Consider the following 5,651-nt stretch of genomic DNA (forward strand, 5'->3'; position numbering starts at 1 on the left):
ATCATCATCATCATCATTTATTAACCCTTAAAGGTCCCGTTCGGGACATTACATAAGGGGGGGGGGGGTACAGGGTTGTTCAGCAGTCATACATGATCATAAATATAAAAGTAATGTAGAAGTATAGAAAAAAAAAAAAATATATATATATATAAAATAACAAGATAAGATAAAGACACAAAATAGAAACAGCAGGTAAAACAGGGTGAAAACATGTTACATTGCAGCAGCGAATGTATATTGTGCAGAAATTATTCGGTTTCGTACACGACGGTTTTCACAACGCTAAGGCGGTGTATGGTTGCGGATGCTTCCATGGTTTTAAATGTTTCTTAAAGGAGGGATCCAGAATCAAATACAGAATTTGTTTGAAGGGTTTCCGTAAATTAGGAGAAGGTGATATACATCAGAAGCTACCTTTGCAGGTGTACAAAAAAAAAAACATGCACAAGAATAGTTAAACAGCAAATAAAAAGAATATAAAAACTATAAAGCATATTGCGAACAAGTTCGTGTAGATTTTTTTTTTTAAATTTTACTCAGGGTTCAAGTGTTCGGCGTACTTGTTTGAATGAAATGACGCGTCTAATGAAACAGCATCGTGATAGCTCGCTCCAAATCTGCGATGTAAAAAACGAAAGTCAGCGTGATCCGTACTTGTTCGGAAAGAAGGGGTGAAAAAAAAAATCAAATGTCTAAATAAAGAAACTTGTAACAGAACCAATCAAATAGAAGCCGTTGTCAGGGCAGTGATCATAGTGTGAGTTTTGTGGGTCCTCTTCCTCGCATTTCCAGCTATATGCAGACTGTCGGAATCGCATTTGCATGAGGACAAAAGCGGGTGAAGAAATGGAAATGACTAAACAAACGGGGCCACAGGCGAGAACACGGAGAGCTGCGCTGACTAGCAGCCAAATGACCTGTTGCTACAGGGAGGGCAGCAATATAAATGGAGCATTGCGAGCCGATACTAAAGATCAAACATCAATCGAAGAATGCCAGCAGTCAGACAGTATCAAATGGTGTCAACGAAAAAGGAAAGCAAACTCTTGTGGCATAATGAACTACCGACGCCTGGCTGATATAAGTGTCGCTGTAGTTGTGTTTGTTAAAAGCCTCGCAGATTATCCGAAGTTCTGGTGTCTATATTCGGCTAACCTTATTAAACATTTAACACTCTTTGCAGTCTACACAACGCAGTTTACTGCATGTCCTACATATTTGCAGTGAAGGAAAACGGCAACCTTCTGAAATATTGAATGCGCACGTTAAATATCTGCCGCAGGAATGGTGAGTGCTGTGTACGCAGTCCGCTGGACATCGGGAGGTTGTGTAGTACGGCTGTTTATAAAACTGCTGAAGAGCATTTGCTCGGCCTAATGCGATAACATGGTATGCGGGTGTGTCATCAATGACGCGAATTATTTCAGATAGAACTGCACTAATACGACAGGCTTTAAGTAACAGGCGGTGTTAAACCAGCCGCGGACTGCACAAACCGACACTCAGTGCACGTCAGATCCAACAAAGTAGCCTAAGCCGATTTTTAATTTTTATTGTGTCACCGGAGTTCTTTGTGCATTGTTGTGGTAGTATGTAAGTATTGTATCTTACTCCAGCGTACTTGGCACGTAAAATGTATATTTCAAAATTCGTGTATACTGCAAATGACAGATGGTTTAAAACAACCTTGTACGCCGAGAATTCAGTGGTTTGAAATCAGTCTTCGTATTCTCTCACAGCCACTTCGCACTCATCCAACGTCGCTGAACACTGCTTAATTTGGCGAGAAGCAGTTAGTATCGTTGGTGGTGATTGTGAGAATTACGGAGAGTTTTTTTGTTTGTTTGTTTCCCAGGTGACTACTTATACCGCATGACTAACTTTTGATATCCGTGGATACTAAATCTTCAACAGAGTAGGAGAACATTCCGAGGGAACGAAAGCGTAGGGGCGGCAGGAAATCAGATGGGACGATGAGGTCAGAAAGTTTGCAGAGGTCTAGTGGATACAGCTAGCACATCCTAGTTAACTGGAGCAATATGGGAAAGGATTTCGCCTTGTAGTAGATGTAGTACGGCTGATGATGATGATGATGATAGTATAGCGCGTCCAAAAGCGACATGTGGACTGTGAAGAACACAAGAGTGAAGGGCTGCGGAATGAATAGCTTAGACCACTCGGTTCTTTAATGTGCGCTGTCAGTGCAGGATACAAGGGGCGCCTCCATCGAAATGCGCCCGTCGAAGCCGAGATCGAACCCGCGTTCACGGGTTCTAGCCTTGATTAGGGCAGCAGAGCGGCCTTAACCAAAACACACACACACACACACACACACACACACACACACACACACACACACACACACACACACACACACACACACACACACACACACACACACACACACACACACACACACACACACACACACACACACACACACACACACACACACACACACACACACACACACACACACACACACACACACACACACACACACACACACACACACACACACACACACACACACACACACACACACACACACACACACACACACACACACACACACACCGCGGCATAAGGCTGGTGTTACGTCAGATTCGTAGCTGCATTTCATCAGCACTTCACCCGACACCGAATATGGCTCCTATGAGTGGTGCTCTGCGTCTGGCGCTTCGTGGTCACATAACATCCATGTCATCATCACTGCCTCGACCAATGAGAAATTTTGGCACAGACGACGGCGCGAGATTTCGGCACGATGCGAATTGCATGCAATGTTCAAACACGACGAATGTCAAACCAAGTATACATCACCGAGACTCATTTGTTGAGGTATAAAGTGGATGAGGATGCAGTAGCATGTCGTAACGAGAGCTAATGAAGATCGGATATCCCGTCGTGCCTAGCTCCACACCCGTCGGGGCTACCGTTGTCAGATGGGAAGGGTACTTGACACCCGAAAGTGCCATGCCGTCACAAATAATTTATCGACCCATCATCATCCATACAGCACCTCCGGCATTCTTCATCCCCCCTCCTCCTCCCCTTCCGATAGTACCTGGGAGGACGTTTTCCGTTTGAAGTGAGGGCCCTACCTGGGCACTGGGGCCGCCGCGTGGTGCCACCGCAGGAGTGGGCTGCAGCAAGCGCGAAAAGGGCCTGATTCGCCAACGAGGCGCCAGACCCTAGTAAGAACTCGAAAGTTGTCACAAAGCGCAACCATTGCCTGCAATCGAGCCATATCGAAATAGGAAGTGTCATTCTACCCGGACGGCCGACGCCAAAGTTCCGAGAACCTCTGCTCATAAGGAGGTGACGTTCCCGCCGTGGCTCGCTAGCGTCACATTTTCTAGCCGTTGTGAGTCACCGAAGCGGCGACTGGGATAACAGCATGCTGCACAACAAATACAGGTACTCACGCGATTTGCTCTTAGGGAACCCGTATATGGCGCCAGATTTGTCTTTTTTTTTTATTGCCAAACTTTAACAAACATCAAAATACATTGCAAAAATAAATAAATAAATAAAACCCGCCAACTCCTCCGAGTACGGCTTTGACACAGTAAAACTCTTTAAGCGCTACCAAGGGTTCTAGCCTTAGTAACCAGTCCGGGGTACATTTTTTAGATTTCAATACCCCAATAAACTGATTGTACACGCATGCCAGATTTGTCCTAACAGCAGGCGTTTCGGACCGGGCATAGCTGCGTGAGCGAGCGAGCGATGCATTGAATGCCATCTTCATCAACTTCCATTCGTGCGCGATGGATACCGAAGACATCGTTATCGGATTTCCCTCGGTGCCGTGCGTAGCCAAACAGTTTCTCTCTTTTTTGGATGCTATCTGGACATGCAGGGGAGGCTAACGTTCGAGAATATGGCTTCTTGTGATAATACATATAAAAAAAGTTACGGAGGAAGCTTAATACTTTCTAAGAATGGTAAAGGCGAAAGCCTAGATAAACATTCTGTGATCTGCTGCTAATGTTTATGTCGCATTTTCTACTGATCTGCTGTTGAACATTGTGATCAACGCCCTGCTGATCTACAGTTGAACTTTCTGCTGATCCGGTGTTGAAATTTCTGTTAAACGGTCTGCTGATGTTTTGAATTTTCTGTTGGCCTGCTGTCGAACTTTGTGCCGTTCTTATCTCAGACTTCGTATTGGCATTTCGTTTTAACTTTTTGAATCTTTTATTGACGCTTTATGACGTCAAAATCTCCCTGTACACACTTCAATCACCACAGCACATATATTCCATATGCACATTTCCAACGAATTATTTCTCTTCATAAAGAGAACAAGTCCACACGCTATGCCCAGCAACTGTAGGCAGGTGCTCGGTCCGCGACGGTCAACGGGGGACTAGACTGGGCAACAGCATGGTAGAAAACCTGTACGTTGTGCATTGCCATATGTTTCTCCATGGACGGCTGCATGGACGTGCCGCAATGACAGAGGAAATGGCAAGCTTTACGAAGCTTTCGGCGTAGTCCAATTAAAGAGTAAGTGTTATGATTCTGTTGCATGCGATGGAACAATCTTTCTCTCCGCCCACGTACTTTTCTCTTTTCTGGACTGTCGCGCCGCAAACTACCGTGAATGCGTAACTCGTGAGCGCGTTCATTGTGGCTGCAAATTTCACGTGTACACATATATAATTTATAGACCGTTTTCACTTGGACGCTGTCATGCATATTGCCACTCGACTTCCTCATCAGCAAGAGAGGAGGAAAACAGGACGTGGCGCAAGATTAAGTACTAAGAGTTCCTCTGAATTAAACTACTAATGTAAACGTTTGAATTCTTCAAGTAACCCCTGCATGATTTTTTTTGTTCCTCTTAGATGGATAATCATTAGCCGACGTTAACTATTTAACTTTTTCGATATCGCTCTAAACACTCAGGTGTGAATGAAAAAGTTGTCGAACTCTACGAAAATGGTCCGACACGAATGCTTTTGACGAGGTTGGTTGATTGGTTGCACAACTTATTTCCATCGGAAATGGGTGTCCTCATCCCCGTCGCCGGCACGCGTGCCGGGGAAGCCACGTTGCTGACGTAGCCTTAGGAGCCCACGAAGTTAAAATAAAAAAATAAAAAAAAAAATCACGTGAAAGCGCGCTCCGTGCGCGCGAATGCTTCTCATTGGGTGAACCATCCGCATAATTACATCATGTAAATAAAGTTTGCTCTCTTTCTCTTATTGTTACAGTGCTCTCATCCGTGACTTGGTAAAACCAGCCAAACGCTGCCCCATATTTGAGCCTTCTGCGTTGCTCACGACAGAGCTTAACTTTGACGCTGACCGCTTTACAAGCCCTTTTTGTTGTCGCAGCTTCTATTGTAGATGATTCTATGCCACTCATAGCTCAGATTATCGCTGTTCTGCTGTTCTAATTAAGGTGGTTATATAAATATATATAACCTCCTTGGTTCTACTACGGCTGGTCTCGAGGGAGAGCGCGCTTCTCTTCTCGCGCGCTGGGAGCACACAGAGAACCAAAATGGTGGAGCTGGTTTCTATCACGTTGCTCTCTCCATATGACCTGTTCGTATATGAGAGAGCAGAAAGCAGAAGCAGGAAGCCGCGTTCTGTCGCCTAGCAACGAGGAGATTTTTCTTCTCTCTCTTTGTC

This window comes from Amblyomma maculatum, chromosome 3, assembly GCF_055883805.1.
Source record: "Amblyomma maculatum isolate TAMU_Amacu chromosome 3, ASM5588380v1, whole genome shotgun sequence".
NCBI lineage: Eukaryota > Metazoa > Arthropoda > Arachnida > Ixodida > Ixodidae > Amblyomma > Amblyomma maculatum.